General features: G+C 45.5%; 1 long non-coding RNA gene across 1 annotated transcript in view; it reads right to left on the minus strand.

Moving 5' to 3' along the window:
- Nucleotides 1-4454: 4454 nt before the first annotated feature.
- Nucleotides 4455-25703, minus strand: part of LOC138452626 (uncharacterized) — a 32167-nt gene continuing 10918 nt past the window's right edge. Inside the window, exon 3 of the long non-coding RNA XR_011260270.1 lies at nucleotides 4455-4571. This is a non-coding gene — a long non-coding RNA (uncharacterized lncRNA). The remainder of the gene's footprint in view (nucleotides 4572-25703) is intronic.

The raw sequence follows: 25703 nt of genomic DNA on the forward strand, positions 1-25703 counted from the left end.
TGAGGCCCTCTGTGTTTTCTAGGGAAAATGTTGGATGTGTTTATAAATGAATAATACCATGTAAATTCTATTTTAAGTGCAACGGGAAATTTAAAAGTACTTACTAATCTGTAATAGAATTCACAGTAAATTTGTTGACCCTCTACTGGTGTCTAATAGTAGTCGAGGTCCTCCAAAAAGCATCAGAATATCTGAGTCTTTAGAATGTGCAAAAAAGGGTCTGTGGCGACCTAGAAAGCATAATGTCACATTACACAGGAAATCTATGTTAAAGGAGATGGTATTGAGTCCTAAGGGTAAGCAAATCCCTAGCGTTACTTCCTGATTTCGGAAGAGGTTTTAGTCCAAAGGGAGACGATCCAGCTGCGCTGAGATACATGGCTCTCAAGATGGCGGTTTAAATATACGTCACAGCCATGACATCATCATGTTGCTGACGTGAGTGACGTCATGGGTGTAGACAATAAGAAAACTGCAATAGTAAGCACAAACCGTGTCATAGTATTGAATGCTGATGACTGAAACCTGCATCTCTCTGGATGTCTTGGACTACAACTCCCTGGATTCCTCACCATTGAACATATTCAAACATATCTGGAGAGCCAGGATTTGCAGATCCAAGATGAGTGTAGTGGCAAGTAAGCTCGGCCCTAATGCTAGACTATATTTTGATGATTCCCGATATTGATATTGATATTGTATTTCTATCGCGCTCGTATACAAGTGTTCCAGAGTGCGATAAGGCTGGGGGGGGGGGGGCAGGGGAGAACAAAACAGCGATATTACTAGGCCCAGTGACATTGAGAATGCGCAAGTGCATGGGAGAGGGGAGGGGAAAAGTGCATGGAAGGGGGGAGAAGTGGAAAGTGCGAAACAGGGGAGAAACATAAATAACAATAAATAAATAATAAAGGCAACAAACAGTGGTAGTGCAGCCAGCAATTTGCAAGTGCTAGGTTTGAGGCAGCAGACAGGGTAGGTCTGATGAGTGCAGGAAGAAATAGTGGGGGCTGTATGGGTACAGATACAGATCCCAGTGCAAGGGGTGGCCCGGAGGCAGTGCGGGAGGGTGGCAGGGTGAACAGGTACCTGGGCTCGGAGGACAAAGGGTGGCCAGGTGCACGTTGCCAAGAGAGAACAGATCAGCAGGGGAGAGGGGGAGCGAAGGCAGAAGAAAAGAGGAAGGTCTTGAGGTGTTTCCGGAACCCGAGATGGTTCTCCTCAAGTTTTAGAGTGGCAGGGAGGCTGTTCCAGAGGGAGGCCCCAGCCGAAGACAGAGATCTACCCCCAGCTCGGTTCTTTGAAAAATGACTGTCCCTGAGGGAGTTGGAGGTAGAGGAGCGAAGAGCTAAGCTGATCCACTCTGGATCAGCCTAGCTGTTCCACTCTGATAGGCTAGATAGGCTGTTCCACTATGTGAATGCTGAAGTCTTATGGCAACAACTAGTGGCATATTCCGCAATGTGATGAACATACATCTGCCATTGGGAGCCACTTTGCTAATCCTGTCCTTTGATAAAACAGCTGCTGTCTGCCCTATAGGTCAGCTCTCGAGAATCACTGACTCAATGTGGTTTAACTTTTAGTGTTGCATTATTCATGGTACTGTGGACTCATCCAGGAATAGTCAATAATACTCTATACATGGTCAGTATTTACTGTGGCATTGAACATACATGGAAGTGACTTGGCTCCCGCTAAGTCCCCAACACAATACATGAACCCAACCACTGGCTGGGAGCAGCTTCCAAATGCGCATTAGAGAGCTGATTGGAAATTGCAGACAACTTAAGCGCCTTTGGGGTCTGGGCGCAGCAATGCTAACAATTGCTTTCATTGGACACCAAAGTGAATCTGACAGTCTGATATCTGACATTGCCAGATGGCAGGGTCTTCGTGCATGCCCAACACATGCCCACCAGTTAGAGCCCTGTTAAGAGGCCATTACCAAAGCTGATGGCAGCGGAGCAGTTTAGAGCCAAGTGTGAATTTGCCACTGTGTTGCAAGGGCAATCAGAGCATGGAGGTGAATATTTCAATTGTGGGGTGGGGCAGAATAACAAGAGACACAAAATATAGACTGCCTCCTCAGCCGAATGGTGGTGATTGTGTTGCTGACGGGGGTGTGGGAGTGTACGCTATACGGCACTATAACATGTAGTGTGGGAAAGTGATTGTCACTTTGTAGGCGAGTGCGCTGTTTGTTTGTAGCTGAGTGCATTTTAATGTATGGGGATGTGCTAAAGCTCCTTTATGCTTCTCCGGGTTTCATTGTCAAGCTGTGGGAGCCTTTGTCTATGGTGGCAAGGTGCGAGTTTTGATTCCCACCTCCACTAATGCTTTTTGAAATTGCCCTTTTATTAAAATGCACTTTGGTGCTTTTGTTTTGATTTCCTCAAAAATTAAATGACCAAAAATAACACACACAAATAAACTTTTTAGTAATATTTATAATCACAACGTGCACTACAGTTTAGTCTGACTTTCTTCATTTCATACCTTTCTTACAGTAGCTTTGAATTCGAGATTTCCTGCACTGAATAGGTCTGCTTTTGTGGCTGTGGGCTGATGGTACCCCAGTCATAAGTAGATTTTAACCTCTTGCAAAGTGCTTGAAACTTTTACTCGTTTTCACATGGGATCCTTTTGCTGAGGGTGTAAATGACCAAGGAACGGGGGATAAGTAATGGGAAAGCAGATTTAGGGAAACACCACTTTGGAGTAAAAGTGACAAGGGGACGTCTAACGAAGGACAGCTGAGTTAGAAAGGAACTATTCTACACACTCAATACCAATACTACAAAAACGTTGTAACAGTCTGCTGACTGACTTGCATATGCAACACTGAGCAACAACGACCTGCACACCCCTGTAGGAGAAAGACTGCATCCCAGAACCTGCTTTCTTTCCTGCTAAATTTCCACCTACTGACACGCCACGCGCCCTTCACGGAACACACCACGATAAACAACTCTGGAAGATGAATACATAAGGACAAGAACCACAATCTTGGAAACAGAAAATAATCTTAGAATACCAACTTCGAAACCATGGCCCACTCATCATGGCACAGATGCCAGAGACTGCATGACCTTAACAAGAATCCTCAACCTACACACTCCTTTTATCACCACGGACCACCCAACAACCACCTTGTTCCTAGAATCAGACGAAAAAAGCAACACATCCTGTCACCTACTAGACCTGTTTAACAATTAAACATAAGACTTGATGCAACTGCCCACCCCCACAACAAATCAACCACATGGCAACCTGGAGTCCTGCTTGCACACAGAGCATGGACGCAACGCAGGACTTTCCATGCCAGTGACACGTCATCCAGAGGCAGAAGACATGATACACTGCGTCTTAACCAATGCCCACTCCACCTCCAAACACAGGTTGGAGATTTACTAAATTCTTAGTGAATGAGGAACCAACATGCTCTTTATAACCAAAATCTGGTTTTCAGACGGCTACAAGGTAATAGTGCACACATCCATCCCTACCAAGTTCAAGCTCATTCAAGTAAACAGGGCTATCAAAAGAGGAGGAGGTATTGTTATGGCACACAAAGAACACCTCAAGATATCCACTACACGACACGTGAACTTCCCAGATTGTGAAGGACTCCTTATCCACCTCACACTCAACCACCAAATCAACCCTTCTGTCCTGTACTTTTTAACAGACCACATTCATATAAACCATCTTTTGCAGAACATTTTGGGCATGTAATTGGCTACTTAGTGATACTACATGAAGATCGTCCTCAGAGAATTCAACATTTGGTTCAAAGAGCAAACGGAATCGGCACACAAAAGCTTGTGCTCCAACATGGCCAGCTTCCACCTCAAACAAATGGTTAAAATAGCAACACACACTGCAGGAACAATATTTTGTAAAGCTGGCCTAATAACCACATTCCCACCCATGCAGGTACTCTGGAGCTATCACCTAATGATTTCTTTTATATCAACAAGCCAATGCGTCAAATCCTGACTCAGAAAGGAAAAACAACCACTGCCAAGAGAAGCAGGAACATGCTAAACCTGGAGGAACTCGGATATCTTAGGGAATAGGAGGAGAAAAGTCTGTGTGCACCAGAGTAGGGAATGTTTCAAGGAAATGTGTTTAAGAATACCACCAGGAGAGTGGTGTTATTCGTAACCTATGAGGTGCAGGGGAGGAAAGGAGGGTTTTGGCACAGAAACCCTATAGTATACAAGAACAAAGAAGAGGACCCAAGATTGGAGTCCTCCCGTCACCTGCACACTCTGGGGATACGCGACAAAGGCGTAAAAGTTTTTAAAGTTAATTTTTCAGTGGTTTAACACATTGTTTGTAAAATGATTTGTCAAATTCTAATATTCCTGATTGGAACAAAGAGATATGATATTAATAATGTAAAAATGTGGGGAGTACCTCCCATTTATTCATAAACAATAGTTGAAGCAGAAGCAATAAAAAAAGCAGTACATCGTCTACATCATCATAAATGACAAAAATTCCACTGTGATAGGCTTGACGCGTTTCAAAGTCAGTCCTCTTCTTCAGAAGCCTTTGTTGAACTGTTGTTGAACATGGATTAAACATAAATAGAGCAATGAAAACAAAAATGTAAATCATGTATTATGAATTACGCAAGTAGTGTGTTCATTATATCAGGAGGGACTCATTCATTTAAAACTAGTACAAACACTATGCATTTATAGATCAAAGTATACTCTAACAAGTGGCCAACGCTGAGCGTTATAATTCAAAACAATTTGGGCATGTATATGGAGATTTCCTGTTCGTTTTGTGGACCAGGAATGGTCATCATTTTAAATATCAAGGGGGATCCTGATATATATAGCCACTATTGGTTTGGAAGGCACAAGAACAATGGTTAATTGCATTACCTTTATGGTTGAATGGATTTGAGTACTGCGGTATATGATCCTTGTCCGTGGGAATCAGAAATGTCAGTCCTTGAGAAATGTGCAGGATTTGCACAAAAGCACTAAGGAAAAAAAATGACCGAGGAAGTGTGTATCACTAATGTGAGGTAATGATTAGATATTCAATAAATCAATATTGCATGCAGTATAATGGGTAATTATAAGCCCAACGTTTGAACGTTCTTATCTCCTAAGGGGGTGACATAGTCAAAAACAGAACCCTAGACTGATCACGGCAGTGGTGAGGTTCAAATTATTTTAATATTGAACGAAACTAAATTAGTTGATCATGGTGATCGACTGGTAAAGAACTAAAAAATGAAAGAGTTCTGCAATAGGAGATGTACGGGGAGTGGAGCTGGATTGATATAGAGAAACAGCAAAAAGTAAGTCAAAAAATCAATAAAACAACAGGAGAAATAACTCACATAAAGCCCTTAATGAGGGTGCTGGCAAGGAATGGTACGAGCGTGCACACTGTATACGTAAAAGCCCCACGTCTTAATGGGCTCACTGTCAAGGATGAAGGAACACGGTAGGTGCAGGCTGTCTGTAGAAAATATTTTTAAATTAAACAAGGAGGGCACATAGGATGGTGTAGCTATGTCTATCAGGCAGCAGCCTGAAATCATAATGAAGTGGAATAAAGTTGTTAAATTCACAGAGTTACGTGTAACTGACCTTATGTCAGCCGGTAGCGAACCAAAGTGCCTCCTATGGCGTTGTACTTTTCCCAAGTAACTGTCGAGCCGTCAGGGAGCCCAATACAGGTTGGCGACCAGCTTCAAAAGGGGGGCGATACAGAAGCTGAATGAGCTCTCTGAAACAACAGGGAACCTGTGTCACTAGAGGCTCCATATCAATATCACACGAGTGGGTTAACAAAAACAAAGTAAATCAATGGGCCCGAGTGTATGTTAGAAATGCGTACCTTATCTCTACAGCATGAAGTGCCGACAGCGTCCCACAACGCGATCCATGTCCATGGAGACAAGGGATCATTGAGAAACTGGCGGTTCTCTTGTGAGTTGCTTAGATCACTGATTAAAGAGAATCGTGAAGGGGAAATAGAAAGAGGACTACTGTAAAACGGTAATATGACAGACATCTTGGACGCAAGTAAGTACCTAGCAACCCAATAGTGGTATATATATTCCGGCATGTAAATCTTATAGACCCTAAGTAAAGCTAAGTAATTAAGAGTTTTAGATATGCATTACGTATATGCTTACAATGCATTTTATAACAGATATAGTAATTCATCCACATACACATATGAGTGAATATAAACATCAAATGAAAATTGTGAATTTGGTGCGCCGGCTCGAGCATGCTCATGGCGATGGAATCAGCAAAAAGTGCCGTAAAGATTTACTTGCAAGTCCACAATGCTGACTAGACAACATATCAATGACACGTATTATCTGTTCATTGTACGTTTAGGAAGGAGTACAACTATAATTATTCAAATGTGTATCTTTACATTGTTCAAGTATTCAACCTGTTAATTGGTCGGAGAAGGACCACTAGAGTTGTTGGTCAATTCATTCTATATCATGAGGGCGTGTATGTCACATTTTGTATGACATGGCGTATGGCTGTCAATACAAGGTCAATAATGCTAGTGTGGTACAGGTATGTAGTGTTTAAATAAAACAGTTCAAATATATTTCTTCATTGAGACCCAAAGGATATAGACCACGGCCAACCCCAATGATCCAGAACTCTTTTTGCCAAAAAGAGTTTTAACAACAGTATAAAACCGGAAAACCCAAGCACTACACACCCTTACCCTCTCAGCAAAAAGACATCAGCAAGATGGTTCAAATACGACCTTCCGGCACTGAAAAAAATAAATGCTTTGAAAAGCATGGAGTGCAGACTACAGCCCACAAGACAAGGTCACCTACAAAGACAGACCGGCCACTGCAAATAAGAAATCCTTAAAGCAAAGAAGTGTTACTATTCTGAACCAATCAATAATGCACCTCATCCTGAGAGCGAACTTAAATTATTAATGAGATGAGAAACCCTGCTCACTGAAGCAAAGTACCTTCACCTAACCAACATCTATGTGGTGATATAACAAAGCATTTCAGAAGCAAATTGCAAAACATACAGCAAGCCATAAACACAGCAAAAAGGAACAGGATTGGAAGCAACATTCAAACCCTGCTCAATGACATTCAATCTACAACGCCACCAATGCACAGCTTTAAAGCAGTATCCAAAGCACACTTAAAAAATTGTGAGACTAAGCAACAACGCTGTCACAGCAATCAGCCACTGCCCCCTGAACATTTACACATAGATCATAAACAAGGAAACACCAGCTTTCTAATTTTACAAATTAATGATCTGCTCACATGGAACACAAATTTTACCACAAGTTTTCAAGATTGCCCACGTCGAGCACCTTTTAAAAAAACGATGATGGAGACCCAGAAGTCTCTTTCAATGTTCTTTTCCCTGAAACACACCACGGCCAGCCAAAATTCTAGAGCGTTATGTGAATAGCCTCATTTTGAAGCATGAAGAGTCTAATGACTTATTAGATTGCTCAAAGGTTGGTTTGGGGCCTATGATGGCCACTAAATCTGCCTATTTTCCATTTGGGTCGACCTTTGCAACGGATGACAACATCATTTTAGCATTCATGCTCCTCAACATCTCAGCAGTGTTTGATGCTGTTAACCACAGTACATTTATTAGAAGTCTTGAAGAAACTGGTCACCATAACACAATTCATCATTGGATGAGATCTTTCCTAAGGGACAGAGCATAAATCACCTAGCTCCCCTCTTTCTTTTCAAACCCAGAACTCTATGGAGTCACCAGGGAAATAGCCTCTCAACTCTTCTCTTTCAAATCTATATAACCCCTTTGATGAAGATCATAAAATCGTATGGACTTACCTAGCACAACTATAACACAGAAAGCATATACAAAATGGCAGAAAATGCCTCACGTAAATAAATGAATCGATTACAACTACCTAAAACTGAACCCAGACAAAAGAGAAATAATGGTAATCTCTCCTCACGCCACACCTGAAACACCTCTAGCATGGCATTTGGAAATAGGCAACTAGCCTAAACCACCTAAAGTGATCAAGAACATAGGCATATTGATGGACAATTTACTCACGCTGGAACACCAAGTCAATGGAACAGCCAAAAAGTGTTTCTGTCATCTCAGCTCTAGCCGACATATTATGCCCTGCCTCTCCTTGCACACTGAGTGCTGACCCATGATCTCCCTGAATATTCCAGGAATTTGCTCTGCAAATAGCATTTGCCTAGGTATGCTGAACTACCTCACAAAAAACTTCAAAGGATCAAGAACTCAGCAGCCAGACTCATACTCAGACTCAACAGGAGGACTGAATTGCCTACCAATGAAAAAAAGGATCCAGTGTAAGGGCATATGCATCGCCCACAAAGCACTTGAAAGTCAAGGAGCAGAGCTCTTTCAAAACAAAATCTCAATTTACTAACCAATCAGAGACCTAAGATCTAGAAACAGCATACTTTTAGTAACCAGAAGATTTTGTATCTCCACCTTGATGACCAAACACAAATGAAAACCAGCCACTTGCACATGGCTTAAAAATAAATACCTCCCTACCCACACTACAAATATCAATTCAGTCCCTGGCCAACATGTGCCCATTCTACAGGCACAATGCTGCTTGTCTGAACACAAAGCCTTTGACGTCTCATACATTTCACACCTATGGTTACAAGCAAGCAGAGCTCAGTGTACTTACGATCTGCATCTTTACTATAAGGCACTAAAATGTTGCATTTCTCTTTCCTCCCAACTAACCAAACCAACCACACACTCTCTTCCAGGTCCATAGAGCCTGGAGACCATGCACATGGCAGTGGTGCATGGTAAAATCCTAATAACATAACATAAGGTAGTGGAGTGGCAGCAGAGATCTAAGGTGCTCTGCACCTTGCTTTGCCACTGGTGCTATGATGGAAGGATGCTTTTTATTGGACACGTTACTGGACACTGCTCCCCTGGTAAATTCAACAGACTTTCCAAACATGGTCTCGTAAATCGTTAACACACTATGCGGTATCGGCAGAGCATTTCAATGGGAAGCTCCATAATAATGATGGTTCATTGAGAAAACATTGTTTCTGACAAGCGTTTACATCACTTTTCCTTCACATGATATGTAATAGCAAGCATTCTTGTGTCCTTATTGGTTACAAGAAGGTGATCTTATCATACAGTACATTTTGATGTGTGTCTAAGTCTTGAACGTACATTTTCCAAACTCAGAGGATATTATTTACTTCACATTACTTTACATTTTAGTTCTTGTAGTTTTCTATTCAAGAATAGTCTTTGTTCTTAACATATTTCTATATGGGTTTATATATTTTTCAGATTGGGTGATGATTTTTTTGCTCCAAACTATCTCTACAAATCAGAGTATTCATTAAAACCAAACACTTGTTTCTACCAACTAAATTTGGGAAGATATTTGGTTAAGTGCCTTATGTTACAATCCGGTCTCAAATCCCAGCTTCACAATGAACTAAAACTGTGTTATCCTGGGAAAACAATTGATTTCACAGTGTGTAATCTGCCAAAATTAGAAGAGCCCACACGCCATTCAGTTGACATTCAGTTGACACGTGTCCACTACACAAAAACGTCTCACTCACGTTACTGTTTTAAATGTAATAATGATAGCAACACTTGATATACTGCATATCAGTTATTTGTCTCTTGGTTTACTTAAAGTTACTTTTTGTAATGTAATTTACCATCATTCCATTGGGTAATTTTAGTTATTATTATTATTATTATTATTATTATTATTATTATGGTATTTATTGACATAGCTTTGAGAAGCAAAGGAGTGCTTTACAGAGCTACACGAATACAATTACATAACGGAGCGCTTTACAGAGTTGTACAACATTACAGATGCATAACAGAGCACTTTTCAGAGGTAACAACAGAACAGATATACAGCGGGGACACAGAGGAGGGGTAAAGCTGTACTGGGTGATCGGAGGACAGGGTGGGTGGCGTCTATCGAGTCAGGTGGCGCGAAGGGGCGACGTGATTGCCTAGGTGTTGAGGAGGGGAGACTCCTTGAAAAGGTGGGTCTTGAGTTCTTTTCTGGATTGTAGGAGCGGGGGGGGGGAGTCTGATGCTGACAGGGAGGAGGTTCCATAATCTTGGGGTGTAGGTAGAGAAGGCTTTTTTTTTATCTGGTCCTTTGCTTTTTCCAGCAGTGGATTTCCTGGCTTCTGGTGGTGCACTGTCTGCCAGAGTTGCAGGATTTCTCTGTGAGGTAGCTCGGTGACTTGAGGGCGACTGTCTTAAAGATGATGCAGCAAGACTTCAAGGTGATTTGTGCATTCATTAGGAGCCAGTGAAGGTCGATGAGGGCTGCAGTGATGTGGTTGTATCTGCATAGACCTTTAATGAGGCATACGGCCGCGTGTAGGACACTGCTTAGGGGCACAAGGGAGGACGGCGGGAGGCCTTCGAGGAGTGCATTGCCCTCATCCAGGTGGGATAGGACCAGTGCTTGAGGGGTGGATCTAAAGCTGTCCAGAGGTAGGAAGGTCTTGACGTTTAGCAGAAGGGAGAGCTGATACCAAGCTGTCTGAGTTTTCTTAGCTATGTTTGTCTTGAAGGAGAGGTGTTTGTTGATGTGAAACCCGAGGGACTTGGTGCAGGAGGTGAGCTTGGATGTGAAGCCCTCAGAGTAAATGGTTGAAAGCCAGGTCTTTATGCCTGGGTGTTTGGTGGTGTTGGTGAGGAGTAGGAATTCTGTCTTGGAGGGGTTGCCCTTTGAGTATGCACTGGACATCTAAGCCAGGATCAGTGAGAGGCAGTTTTTTTTTCTCCATTTTTTATTTTTTAAATTTGTATAGCGCTGAAGCCCGGAGGCATCAGAGCGCGTTCCATGTAGACAAGGACATAGTGACGGGACAACAATTATGTGTGTGTGGTTTCGATGTTGGATTTAGTGGTGCTTTATTTGAACAGCAGGGTTTTGGTTTTGAGCCTATGGATGTCCTTGATGGATTTGATCTTGAGGTATAGCTCTGTGTCGTTGGCTTATTGGTGGATGTGGATGTTGGGTGTGACTAGGAGGGCTCCCAGCGGCTCCATGTATAGATTGAATGTCACTGGGGAGAGGATGGAACCCTGTGCAACTCCGAAGGTGATGGGTAGCATTGGCGATCTAGAGGAGTTCATCTGAACAAACTGCTTGCGGTTGGTGAGGTAGTACTTAAACCAGCATAGGACAAGGTTGCTGATCCCCATGTGGGGATGTACGGTGTCTGTAAGCGCCTAGTGGTCTACTGTGTTGAAGGTTGCAAAGAGGTCGAGTAGAACCAGGAGGCAGAGATGGTCGTCAGCAAGCATGTTGAGGGCGTCTTTTACCACCTGTATGGTTGTTGTCTCTGACTCTGAGCTGCATCTGGGTCTGCATCTAGGTCTGAATCTGGATTGGTAGATTTGGAGGAGATTGTGGGTGTCAATGTGTTGCTGCCACTTTCTCAGCGATCTTAACTAGGAATGGAAGATGGGTGAACGGGCGATAGTTACCTAGGTTGTCAGGTTCCAGAGTGAGCTTCATTAGTAGAGGGAGGGTCGATGAGAAGGTGCCTTGAGTTAGGGAGCCGTTGATGATCTCCATGTGGGGAACGAGTGCTTCTGCGTGGGGTCTTGAGGATGGATGCTGAGAGGATGCCGTCTGCATACAATGTGGCTTTGAGGGCAGCCATGGTTTCTACCAGGTATTCTGCTGAGAATGTATTGAATGTTGTCCAGGTGTGCAGATTTTACGAGGAGGGACGTGAGGTGGGTCTGTGGATGCAGAGCTAGTGTCTATGTGCTGGCGAATCTTGCTGATTTTTTCAATGAAGGTGTTGATGACAGTGAATTTTTCGATGGAGTGTGGTATGGCAGAGTTGGGTTGCGGGTTGATGCAGTGCTTGATTGCTTTGAAGATTATCAAACTCTATGTATGATGTCATTTTCTGTGGTATCACTTCCAGTAATGTCAATACATATGCAAATTAGGGGAGCCTTCATGTTTTTTCATAATAAAAGACTACCCTATGTGTTGCACACGTTTGGTCCGGTCTATAACATCTGGCAATAGCAGGGTTAACCATAACCTTCGATCTGGGTGCGGTCACTGATTTAAGATGGTGAACAAATGGCAAAATATACAATAATTGCAGCCCACATACCAAAGCACCAATGCTTTCCATGAGCAATGAAGACTTTCACATGCACACAGACCTCAGCCTTATATGTGCACACCAAGCCTTTAACATTCAACATAGCTTTTCGCACACACAAACTTTAGCCTTACATATGCCTGCACATCACAGATTCACTTGTCCCCATACAGCCCTTCACATGCATTCACGCCACATCCTTTCATGAACGCAATAGCCTCTTGCATGGGCACATGAAAACACATCGATTCAAGGTCATTGTAATCTGAGCAGAATTTAGAGCGAAGCAGAAGTGCGCACAGAATTAGAAGACAATTGGTTTAGGAGGCAAGAGGTATCAGAAAGGAGTAGAAGGAAGGAGAACAACTGAGAATGGATAAATGAGAGAGGCGAGTGGACAAAAGCAAGAAATCATGCAAACGTGAGCAAACATGTAATACAATAGAAGCATGCTGGGGAACAGAGGGGGAGGATGGCAGATAAGAGAAAGGCTAACTCATTTCGTACCGTACTGACGGCAACTCCCTCCGGAGACACAGAGAAGACACAGACAAGCTCCCACGCAGCTGTCAGACTCGTACCTGCAGTTTCCATCTGCCAACGTGCTCACTGGAAGCATATGAGTTGGGGGGTCTGCATGTGGCCTTGATCTCTGCTTCCCTTTGTAGCCCTGTGTGCTGTTATGGACTTGTATGCACAGCATAATTAAGTTATACGACATGATTTATAAAATGTAAAGCAATTAATCATTATAGAATCGTGAATTGCGGTACAACACTGCTTATTTGATGGCTTAGAAACATTTGAAATGTCATGATTGGAGACAATACCTGTCATGCTATGTGGGCTATCCACAGAGAGAGAGGAATGGGACTAAAAAGAGAAGGACTCAGAATAATAACTAATAGCATCAACCGGAAACGCTCTCCTTCGTGTTTAGATTAGGCTTGTGCTCCTGTGTCGTAGATGAAGGAGCACTTCGTTTACACAGTAGGAGGAGCTGTTATTTAATGCCCTTTGAAGAAATGCTAAATTGGAACTCATTCGTCCACCTAGATTCCATGACTTCGCAGAGAAGCACCTATTCTTCTGGTATCGTTTCTTTAAAACCATTTTTTTTAATGCTATTGTCATTTTGTCAAACCATGGCCAGTTACAGCATATTAGACACATAGAACAAAACACCACAATAAAAGCTGTACGACCCCCACTCCCCCAAAACTCAAGGGATGCTTGCTTCAGTAAACAACTTAAAAAAACACATACGTTTATATCAACAAAGTGACACAGTCTGTACCAAGGTGATCAGGTGTGAACCGGCTCTACACATTAACACATGCAGTACGTCTTTTTTGGTAACTCTATGTTTCAGGTGGTGGAGCTTCCCCCCTGGTCTCCAGGACACAATCTCTACTTCGCCTTCTAGTGCGCCTCCAGCAAATCTCAACTCCCCAGTTCTTATCTCAGTCCCCATCTACCAATCAATGGGTCCCACTCTTCATGTAACATTCCCACCTGGTCATTCATAATGACCTTTAGCTTCTTCATTGTGTCAATGTCCGTAGGTTTCCGTTCCCAGACTGCCCTATCAGGGGCTCCCAGGGATTTCCACTTTTGCGCAAGCGCTATCCTGTCTACATGTAGCATTGATTCCCAGAGTCTTGGAAACCTCACCTCCTCATCCTCCCCCACAGAGACTCCCTGTAAATTCTGAGGGGATCTAGATCTAGGGGGGCCCCTGTGACTTCCTTCATCCAACTAAGGACCTCTGACCAATAAATCTGAATCACTGCGAATCCCAACACATGTGAAACCATGAGGCCCACTGTTCACAGGCCCAAGGGCAGAGCGGGGCTGAGCCCGAAACATCTAGGAGAGCTTAACTGGGTCTCTATGTGACCCTTGGAGGACCTTAAAATTGTGTTCTAAAGTGGACATAAACAGGTTACTGTGGAAGGTGATTTTTAAAATCCTAGACCATGTCTCCTCGGGAATTTCCTTTCCGAGCCAGTTCTCCCACCGTTGCTTAAAGTCTTTGTCTGTTCCCCACCTCAGCTGTGATCACAGTCCTATATAGTTGGGATAGGATTACCTTCTGACCCTCGGCTAAAGCCAGAACTACCTTGAATTAAGTCAAATACCTTGACAAGTTACCTTTCCACTTCCTGGTCGGTCAGCAGCCCTCATAATCTCAGATAGTCAAAAGTGAACATTGAGTCTTTCCCTACTATATCAGATATGTCTTTGTAACCTATAAAAGTACCTTCCAAAAACAACTAGACCGCCCTTTCTACTACTCTACCCGACCAGATCTGGGAGTCTCTAAAATCCTGCTTCGCTAAGTCCATCGGGGGCCCCACAATGATGGAGAGCGGGGATGGCCAGGAAGACAGAGGGTGAGATTGCAATGTCCTGGGAATTGCCTGCGATGGGGACCACAGATAATCCCTGATTTTTTTAGGGTGTGCAGAGACATCTTCGAGGTAGGTCCAATAATCACCTAGGTCATTCCTTAAATGGTCCACCAGCACCCTCAACTGAGTCAGTTTATAATAGGTATGTAAGTCAGGTTAGGCAAATCCCCTCCAGTCTCTAGGCAATGTTAGCATTGAGTGTTTTTATTCCTGGGGATCCTGGTCTGGCAAACAAATCGGGCCAGCATTTACTTCAGTTCCTGAAGGTACACCTCGGGGACAACTGTGGGCAGGCTCGAGAAGAGATACAGCAACCAGGGAAGAACATTCATTTTAACAGACACCATCCTCCTGTACCACAAGAGCACCCGGAGAGCTCATCTCACCAGATCGCTTGTCAGTGTCGCAAGCATTGGGGTATAGTTCAAGGAAAATAATGCAGTGAGGACTCTGGGAAGCTGAACTCCTAGGTACATAAGTGCTACCTTCTCGACTCTCATCCCCTTAAAGTGAGCCCTATTCGCCAAACAGGAGCCCTCAGCATAATACAGTATTTGTGGTAGTTGTTCTTAAGTCCTGAAAACCATCCAAAGGTCGTAGTCAGGGACTTAAGTTCAGGAACTGATGAATGTTCATTTACTAGGTATTCCAAGATATCGCCAGCGAGTAAGGTAGCTTGATAGACGTTTCCCCTCATTCAATACCCTTGATTGTTGGGTTAGCCTGGACTGCAATCGCCTGGGGTTCTAGGGACATAGCCTACAACAGTGGTGAAAGGGGACATCCCTTCCTCGTCCCTCTGGATAAATGGGAAGGAGGCAGCAAGAATTCTAGTAACTAATACTAAGGCCGTCGGGGAGCCATAGAGGGCCGCTATCCATCGCGACATGTGGCGTCCCAGCCGAAATGTCTCCAGGACCTGGAACATGTAAGGGCATTCGACCCCGTTGAATGCCTTTTCTGAGTCCAATGATATCACCACAGCATCCAAGTTCGCCCCCTGCACCACATGAATCAGATTGATAGTTTTTCTAATATTATCCGATCCCTGACAACCCTGAATAAAGCCAACCTGATCCCCATGGATAAGTGTTGAAAGATAACCCTCAAGCCTCTGTCCCAGAAGTCTAGCCAGTATCTTCATATCAGTATTGAGGAGTGATATGAGCCTGTAAGAGGAGCACTCCTCCGGGCCCCTACCCGGCTTGTGCATAACCACTATAATGGCGCTCAGCATCTAAGCGGGAGAAGATTAACAGCTTCTTAGAAACCTTGGCCAGGTGAGGGGCTAACAAAGACTGAAATGCCTTATAGAACTTGACTGAAAACCCATCATCTCCCGGGGGGGTGGTACCTGACTTTAATCCCTTAATGGTAAGGGCTACCTTCTACCGGGGTAATCCGGCCATCCATGCTATCTGCCACAAAGTCTGACAAACCCGGCATCTGAAAAGAGCCAGGGAACTGAGACATCAAATCACTTTCCCCAGAAAACTATGATGGATAGAGGGCCTCATAGAACTTTCAAACTCCCCTCCTATTGCCCCAAGTCAAAGAAGGCTCCCCCCTCTGGATTGGTAATTCTTGGGACTAGCTTGAATTTCTGCACCTCCCGCAAGTGACATGCTAACATTCTATCCTCCCTGCCGCCCTTCTCGTGGTACTTCTGTTTCAAGAAGGTTAGCTTCTTTTCCGTATCTTAGATCAGTAGTTTCTGTTGCCGAAACTTATATAACTTATATAGCCGTGCCACCCACTGCATGTTCAGACCTCCCGCCCTAGTACCGTCCCAGCGAAGGTTCTCGATCTTTGACCGTAGATCCGCCTTATCCCTCTGTCTCTCTCGCTTTTTCTGTGCACCTAGCCCTATCAACAACCCCCTAATTGTAGCCTTGAACCCTTCCCACACAAACAGTGGACTGGTATCCCCCCATCGTTAAACTCAAAATACTCCTCAATGTGCGCTCGAAGCGTCTGGGCTAGCGCCTTATCTTTCAGCAGCATACCATTGCACATCCACCTCCCCGGGGGCCTTTAGTCCATCCCACTCCAAATACCACTTGGACCTGGTCATGGTCCCACCACGGGACAGAGTTGACAAACCCCTTCAAGGCTGTGTCAACCAGAACTAGGTGCATTCTGGAATGTGAGCAATGGACTAGAGAATAAAAAGTATGAGGGGACTCCTCTCCTGCATGCAATGTAAGGGTGTCCTCAACCCACATGTCAGCATTAATGGTATAAAACGTCTAGGCCTGGGAGCACTCAGCATGCGATACCCACTCCCCCTTTGGCTGTTTCCTATCTTTCTGAGGGTCGACGACCATAGTAAAGCCTCCCCCCCATTTTTCAGTTGACCCTCAACAAACAATTGTAGTTACTGTTTTAGGTTAGCCCAGAATCCAATCAGTCCCTCTTTAGGTCCGTAGACAGACTCAATAGTGATTGGGCTGCCCCATAACAACCCCCTTACCACAATGTACCCCTCCCCTAGGTCCTGCAAGGTATCCTGAACAATCAGCCCGAGTGTGGACATTACCATTATGGCCACCTCTCTCTTCTGAGTTGGACCAAAGGCCTGAAACACCTTGCCAATACTCCTAGCCTTCAGCACCGGGAACCCTTTCCAGTCCAATGGGATTCTTGCAACAAGCGCAGGTCTAGCTTAGCTATCCTGAATTCCCAAAGTACGAGAGACCACTTTGTGTGGGAGTCCAAACCCAGGCATTGAGAGACTGCACCATCAAATCTATATTCACGTCAGTTAGTAAGAACTAATACATTCCCACTGATAGTTACACCTGAATATCAGACAAACTGAGCTCACTTTTCATAAAACTTAGTCCTCAAACTTTGCAAGCACCCCTGTCCCATAAAGTAGCAAACTGTGAACACCCCACCAAACATCTCCTCCCCCCCCAACTTAGAGCAACTCCCTACCCCCACACGCACCCAGTCCTGCCAAGTTTCCATCACTGGTTTAGGACCGAAACACCAGAAAAAGCCAGTTCTTATGGGTCCTACACCTATTATTCCAACTCTGAAGGTTCCCCCCCGCAATAGTACCACTGTAGCCCTGTAGAACCACACAGCCCCACATTGTCAACATCTTCTCCTCCCCCTCCCACAAGCTGCACCACTGTGCTTTTGTCCCACATTGTATCAACCATGCCAAATGTTTTTGTTTTCCCTTGTGAAGCAATTTGCTGAACTCAAACAACATAACATATTCCGATGAAAGGTCAGGTATTCTCCCCCTCCCCAGTTCCTCAATTGTACAAATCAGAGGCATAGCATGGCTACTTCCCGTCCCAATAACCGCACCCGCCATTTTTGCAACTGATCATCAACTTTAATACAAACACTGAACTCTAAATCCCTAGAAGGCAACGCCCTTCAGTACTCCCCTCTAGGAGGGGTATTTAACTGTTAGCATTTTCTAGAGCCTGGCACTCTATGTCACCTGCCCCCTTAACCTTTTGGAACCCATCACCCGGAGGTCCATCGTCTTCCTGGGGCTGCTTATCCAAAGTACCCATCAGCTCACCTAGGACCCTCCGAATATGGTCTTCTGTAATCATCTTATAATTGTGGCTATCGTGCTCAAAGGAGAGGGAGAAAGGGAACCCCCAGTGACACCAGATTCCTTTCTCATTGATCCACCACGTGAGGTAGGCACACATACGCCACCTCGCCAGAGTGAATAGTGACAGGTCTTGGAAAAATAGTTATCTTTGAGTCTCCAAGTGACACGGGCCCCTCCCTCCTGGCCTTGTCAAGAATCCTCATTTTCTCTTCATGATAGTGGAAGCATGCCAGCACCGATCTTGTGCCCCCACCCCACCCCCTCCTGCTTGATGTGACCTGTCAATAATAGGCCTGGCCGTGGCAACTCCACCAAATAAGAGCATAACCACCTCATGGATAACTTTTTTAATATCTCTCTCCGTCTCTCCCTCCTTCTCCTGTATTTAAAAAAAACAGAGGTTTTTCCACCTTTGACAATTCTCGAAATCATCCATTCTGAGTGTTATCTCTGATTCCCGCCTTTCAAGTTCAGAGTGCTGCATATCGATGTGCATTTCCATCATGTCGAAGAGGTTTGGTTATTTTCCAAGTTCTGCATTCTAATGTTGATTTCATCCACTCTCTTACCCAAGGTGCCCATGTGCATCCCAATGTCGGCTCGAACACCACAAATCTTATTGAGCAAACCTGCTGTATCTTTTTTGGTGGGAACTGGGTCGAGAGCAGACTCCACCATTGTCTCCCTTTCTATTCCCTGCCCCGATGCAGGCGAGGGACAGCTATCAAAGTGGAACCTCTGCAGGGAGGACTTCCAGTCCATCAGAGTGAGAGGGGAATGGGTTCCAACTGTGAGGCCACTCACGGTTCCCACTTTGCCATACCACTCGAAAGCACAACAGACACCAAATCCCTACTCTCCAAGTGGGCCAGGAGAACTAAAAAAGAAGACCAGCACTGCACTCTATGGCCCACCATGTATCAGACTTCACCAACCAGCAGGACGACTCAGGGTCTGGGGAGCTGCGTTTCTAGCCTCCCAGCCCTACCTCAGTGCTGCTCCGCTCCCTCTGTGGTGGCTCAGAAACCTTATGGGCCCTATCACATCCGCAGCTAATGAGACCCAAGCCAGCCCAAAATTCTTTGCTGGCAGCTGGCCCCAAGGGGATCAACAATGGCAGCAGATCCTCCATCACATATCCCACCCACCCCCCGATGCTCACTCACAGAGCTGAGGGGCTGCTAGTTCACAGGATCCCTCTGCTGTAGTAGGCCTGGACTGCAGTATCAAAACTGCTCTACATTCAAGAGTGAATCTCCCCAGGATTACACTAGCACAAGGGAAGGTGATCACAGGGGCAGATCTCCTGATCTGCATCAGCCTCTCATGTCTCCACTAGTTAGGGGCCCGGCCCCCCCTTCCCTGGGGTCCCTATGCCAAGCCACTTTTTTTATTTGTTTCTTTTCTGTCCCTCACGTTGGAGCTGGACCTCTGCTCACTGTGGACTCCACCTAGGGGATGGTGGCTGGGGTTGCGGACGATGACTCAGTGGGAGGGCTGGCTTCCCCTTGATAATGAGAGTGGTGCCTCCACTCTCCTGCTGTACTGCCGCAGCGAGATCGCTGCTGGTACAGCCAGTCCCCGTGGAGGTCTGTCTGCGCTTCACACTCCGCCAGCTCACCAGGCCTTGCATGCAGCTGTCCACAACTTCTGGTCTGCAGGGGTAGCAATCCCCACAGACCTGTGTCCCCAGATCACTACACCGACATGGGGGCTCCCCCGGTCACAGACGCCAGCATGGCCGCCACTCTCCACCAGGCCTGCAAGGCCGCTCAGCAAATCGGGACTGCTGATGCAGCTATCTTCAGACCCTGACACTGTTAGGATCTGCAATTTCACCAAATTCACCGCCAGCCTTCGCCACTGTAACGGTCTACATTGGGTCACTATGGGGGAGTTGGAAATGGAGGCTCTGATGGTTTTTGACTTTCTAGGAATGGAGCCCCATGTTCAGGTGACTGCCATTGACACACCCCCTGGTCGCTTCCGAAAAGTGATTGTTCCTCTTTTCTTTCTATTGTATTTTAACTGTATGAATTTTGAAAAAGGAGAAATGACACCTTGCATAATCCCCTCTTCCCAATGCCTGCCTCCCTCTTTTATGTCCTCTGCCAATGGTGCACAATCCTCTTGTATCAATGTAAACCACATTATCCAGACCTGTCAAACCATCTCCAAAAACAACTGGGATTGATTTTAATTTCGTTCTGAGATAAAGAAACCTAGACAACCGGGTATTAGCAGGAGACTAAGGGTGCCCAGGCCTTAGTCTGTGGAGGAAAAGGAGAAATCCAAATTTGGGTATCTAGGGTTAGAAGCACAAAGAAAGCTTTGGAAAGATGCATGTAGGGTAGATGCAAGGGTCATTGTTTGGCGCATGAGCCAACTGTGCCTTGAGACCCAAGCTACAACTTACTGATGATGTCCAGAGGGGCTGAAACACGCCTGAGGTTATTTGTGGTCTTGTGCAGAAGGGATGTGACCTAGCAGTTCGGCTGGACTGTCCTATTTTAAGTTGGGTGAATCCTGATTTTCATATGACCTTTCCCCTTCTGTAATGGCAGGGCAGGCAGAAAAAACGGTGGACTTGATAGTAGCCCAAAGCAATGGCAGAGGTTACAATTATTTCAAAAGCTTCCAACCATGAATCTTCAGTTTTGTCAAATTCAGGGGCAGCTCGTCCATAATGGGCGAGGGGGTGTCGACCCAACGGATCTTAGTACCCTCTCACTCATCACCGAGGAGCCAGCTCGATAAAATATGATCATTCCCTCAGCAGTTTTTTTTCAGCTGAGGGAGTGCTCTTAAACTTTGTTTCCCTTTCACAGTTAAATTTCCCCAGCCACGCAAGCTCAATGAGTCATGCAAAGCTGGGGGCATTTGCTTTCCCAGCATCTCATGGCTCATTTGAAATTCTGGGCAGGGAATTGCACATCTGTATGTGCAAGGGGGCGCTCCCGTGCCTCCTCACACATACAGACAGAGCAGGCTGGAGTGGGGCACCTCCGCACCCACGCTCAAGCCCCTTGCACGCATATGCAGTAACCAGGAAGCTTCCTCAATCCTGTTCATGCTTGCAGGGGACTGGTGCACTGGAACCTCCACACCTGCAGGAGAAGGTAATTTTGTTCACGTTCATTAAATTATATGTATGGATGCGTGCATGCTTGTGTTTTTAGGTGAATGTATGATGATGGATGCTGGTGTGAATGAGAGAGTGCTTTCTGTGTGTATGTTGTGTAAATGCGTGTGTTTGTATGTATGTTTATGTAGTATTTAAATATTTGTATGGATGTGTGTATGCTTGTGTTGTGAGTGAGTGCATGATGAATGCTCGTGTGAATGAAACAGTGTTCCCTGCATATGTGTTGCTTAATGTGTGTTTGTATGCTCATTTATTTATTATTTAAGTATGTGTATGAATGTGTGTATGCTTGTGTTTTAAGTGGGTGTATGATGGTTGCTTGTGACTGTGAATGAGACAGTGAGTGCTTGCTGTGTGTATGTTGTATAAGTGTGTGCATGTGTTTGTGCTGGTCGGAGATGATTTTGGTGAGTGGAGTCCACTAGACACAATCAGCTCTCCGTCTGAGGTGCTGTGGGGCCTAGGGGAGAGGGATGGTATTATTTTACTGGATATCTATCATAGATGCCCAGTAAATAATACCATATCTGCCCCCCTGGCCTCTCAACGACTTGCATACACACATAATCACTTTGATTTTGTGTGTGTGTGTGTTTGGCGCTGTGAGGCCCAAGGGACAGGCATGGTATTTGTTTACTGGACATCTATGATAGATGTCTAGTAAAAAATACCATACCAGCCCCTCTGACCCCCCAGCGCCTTGCATACACACATAATCACGTTGATTGTGTGTGTGTGTTTGGTGCTGTGAGGCCCAGGGGACAGGCATTGTATTTTATACCAGGACATCTATGAAAAATGTTGAGCCAAAAATACAAACCCCCCCCCGGTCCCCCATTTCCTGGCATACACACATAACAACATTGATTGTGTGCATGTGTGAGGAGCTTGGGACCCAAGGGACAGGCATGTCATTTTTTTTACTAAGCATCTATGATAGATGGTCGGTAAAAAAAACATGCCTTACCCCAGTGCCTCGCAATCACACATAATCACATTCATCATTATTGTGATTATGTCTGACTGCAAGGCGCTGGCACCCATGGAGCAGGCATGGCATTTGTTACTGCACATGGTTGATAAATCAAACATGATAAGTGTTATTATGTAGCTAGACTTGCATTTTAATTTTTATGTCTAGCCATTTCTTATTGTGGTATGACATTTTGTATTGGGCATCTTTGGTAAAGCAAGCATGATACGTATTATTGTGAAACAAGCCTGGCATTTCTTATAATGATAATTATGTGTTATTTATATAGTGCCTTAACCCAAAGCGCTTTACAGAGCACTTATTTACATACAATATCACACAATCGAAATTGGCACTCATTTATCAACCTTGGAAGGATGTGTAAAGGACTGGAGGGGGATGTGTGTACTTCTGCTCTCTATATGGTAGAGGAGAGGCACAGAGGACCCCAGCCAAGTTTCTCTATTATTGGTAACGTAGTCGAGCAATCAAGGCCTAGCTTCTCAGGAGGTGATGCAGGCTGGTTCTTAAGTACAGTGTCGTCCCCAGGCACCCACAAAGGAATGTCCACATACTATCGGTTAGAACACAGTCTTTATATAATTAATATTCAAGGTTATGTACACTATCACAATAACTCACTTTGTGCTCAGAAAATCAACAATGGTAAATATATACAAATACACCACAAATATTATCAGATCTCATTAAAGTGCATCAACTATACTGTCAAAATGTCAAACAGATCAATAAAGAGTAAACCAGCAGTAGAGAGAGGAAGGAAAGCAAGATGGTTGAACAATTGTCAGAATACTGGTCACTACCGTTAAACACAGCTCTGTGTGGAGATCCCCCCCCACCTGGGCAACCTGTAGAATAAAGATACAAGCCCAGTCCATATATTGTTCACACTAGACTTCCCAATAGTTCTGCAACCCCAAAGTACCTGGTGTTGTAGCGTTCCTCGGCGGGGAAACAACAGCCCTTCTTGAGTGCCCTCCCTTTAAGGCAGGAGTCACGGGTCGTCGAACGTCCGACAGAGAACAGGATGAGCTACGACAATGAAGTGACAGCTTCATTCCTAGGGGTGCTCGTTGACGGGGAAGCGTAAATGTCCTGCAAGGAAGAGGTGTGAGGGGCACCTCGGTGTCGATAGTTCTGGACCGCAAAGAGTTTGAAGAACTGTGGCCCAGCAAGGGCATCGAGTCGTCGGTGTCTCTGTGGTCTTTGGGTGGCGGGAAACCCACTGGTGGATGCTCTTCAGTGCGTCGACGGTCAGGCCTTCTCCAGCTGAATACAGCGGCGATGATGTGGACGAGAGCGTCCTTGGGTTCGAAAGTTCTTAGGCAAACTGGAGCACGGTCGCATCGGTCGGCTTCGGTGGTCGGCGACAGTGACGGACACCAGTCAGGGTGCTTCTCTTTGTGATTCCGCGGCGGCCCGCGTCTCGGGTCAGCAGCCTGTCGAAGGTCAGTCTACCAGGGAGCTTTGGCAAAGATCTGCTGGTGCACGATGGTCCCTCGTAGCTCGGGAAGAGGGCACCTTACCAGGTCCTCTCTTGGTCAGTCCTTGGAGGCACAGCAGCTTTCAGATTGTGAAGGAGAGCAACAGCAATTCTTCTCGTCCAGCAGGGCTTCAAGGTCAAGCTTCAGTTACTCCAGTTACTCGTCGTAGTGGACTTCAGCTTCTGAACACGAATTCTAGCAGTAAGAGGCCCCCAGATATAGTAGTTGATCTCCCATTCATTCTGCTGGGTCATACTCAGGCAACCAATCGGTCAGAAGGGCATCCATGCAGGTAGGCAGCCAATCAAGTGCATAGTGCATTCAGGCCATTCACTCCTCTCCAGACACTCACAACAAGTTATGTGTATTGGGACAAGTACCCAGCAATTCAACACTCCACAATGCATTCATACCAGTTTCGGGCAAGGCTGTCTCAGTCATTGTGTCAACCACCAGATACTAGACACCCACAACACAGAATGCGCATTTGTCACACACTCCATTCACCCAGGGCCCACCCACAAGGTCTACCCACATCATACAGTCACTGGGAAGGGTCCAGCCAGTCTGGCCTGGACTTCACAACAACACCATATATGGAACTTCCACCGAACAGCCGGTCAGGGGGAAGGGACAGAGTCAGGGCTTCCCAGGACTTTGGGAAAACAAGGTAACAGGCAATAGAAAGCAAGAGGGCACAGGGGCCATCTTGTTTCCTATCAGGAATCAACTGATCCCAATGGCAGGGCCTGGGTAGAGGCCCTCTGGTGTTGAGAATGCCGTCCTTTCCTTGGCATGGTCCATCAGAGCCATTTGCCAATAGCCTGTGGTAAGGTCAAAGGTGCTCACAAATTTGGCAGCTCCTATGGTGTCCACAAGCTCATCAGCACTGGGCAATGGGTGCGCGTCAGTCTTGGTGATGGCATTGACTCTTCGGTAGTCCACACAGAACCTCCAATCTTTGGTACCTGCCTGGGAACTTGCCTTGGGGACAAGGACCACTGGACCATGGACTGGTTGAGGGTTCAATAACACCCAGATCCAACATCTTGGCGAGCTCATCCTGCATGTGGTTCTTAACTCTAACTTGGAATACAGTAGCATCTGCTTTTGACAGGCACACTGTCACCAGTGTCAATTTCGTGCCTACACCACAATGTAAGGCCTGGTGTCAGGGAAAACAGAGAGGCATACTGCTCGTCGTCAGATCTGGAGAGAGATGTACTCCCTCCACTGAACCATCCTGAGCGTTGCTATGCAGCAAATCAGGAAGGGGCTCACTCTCATCCTCTTCCTGCTCTGAGGCTAGCAAGAGACATGAGACTTATGCTCGCCTGTGGAAAGGCTTGAGCCTGTTAACATGGAATACCTGAGGGGCCACCCCTGGGATTCCCATGTCAACCAGATAATTGACTTTGCCCATCTTGGAGATGATCCTGAAGGGTCCAGTCCACTTGTCTGCCAAAGCTTCTAGGCTTGGTAGGCTCCATCACAAGGATTTCCTGTCCCGGAGTCCAATCCACTTGCAAGGCTTTAAGGTCAGGCCAGTACTTATTTAATTCCTGGCTGGCCTTGAGATTTACTGTTGCTTGACCCATCATCTGTGTCATCCTCCGTCTGAGGCCTAACACATAGTCCCCCACTTACTTGGCGGGACCTGGAGGGGTGGTCTCCCAACCTTCTCTGATCAAGGCAAGGGGTCCCCCCACGGGATGTCCAAAGAGTAACTCAAAGGGGCTGAAACCAACACCCTCTTGAGGTACCTTTCTGTAAGCAAACAGCAGGCATGGCAGGAGGAGATCCCATTTCCTCCTTAGGGGCTCTCCCAAAGCGCCTAGCATGCCCTTGAGAGTTTTATTAAATCTCTCAACCAGACCATTGGTCTGAGGGTGGTAAGAGGTG

Source organism: Ambystoma mexicanum, chromosome 4p (genome assembly GCF_040938575.1).
Source record: "Ambystoma mexicanum isolate Mex_15411 chromosome 4p, UKY_AmexF1_1, whole genome shotgun sequence".
NCBI lineage: Eukaryota > Metazoa > Chordata > Amphibia > Caudata > Ambystomatidae > Ambystoma > Ambystoma mexicanum.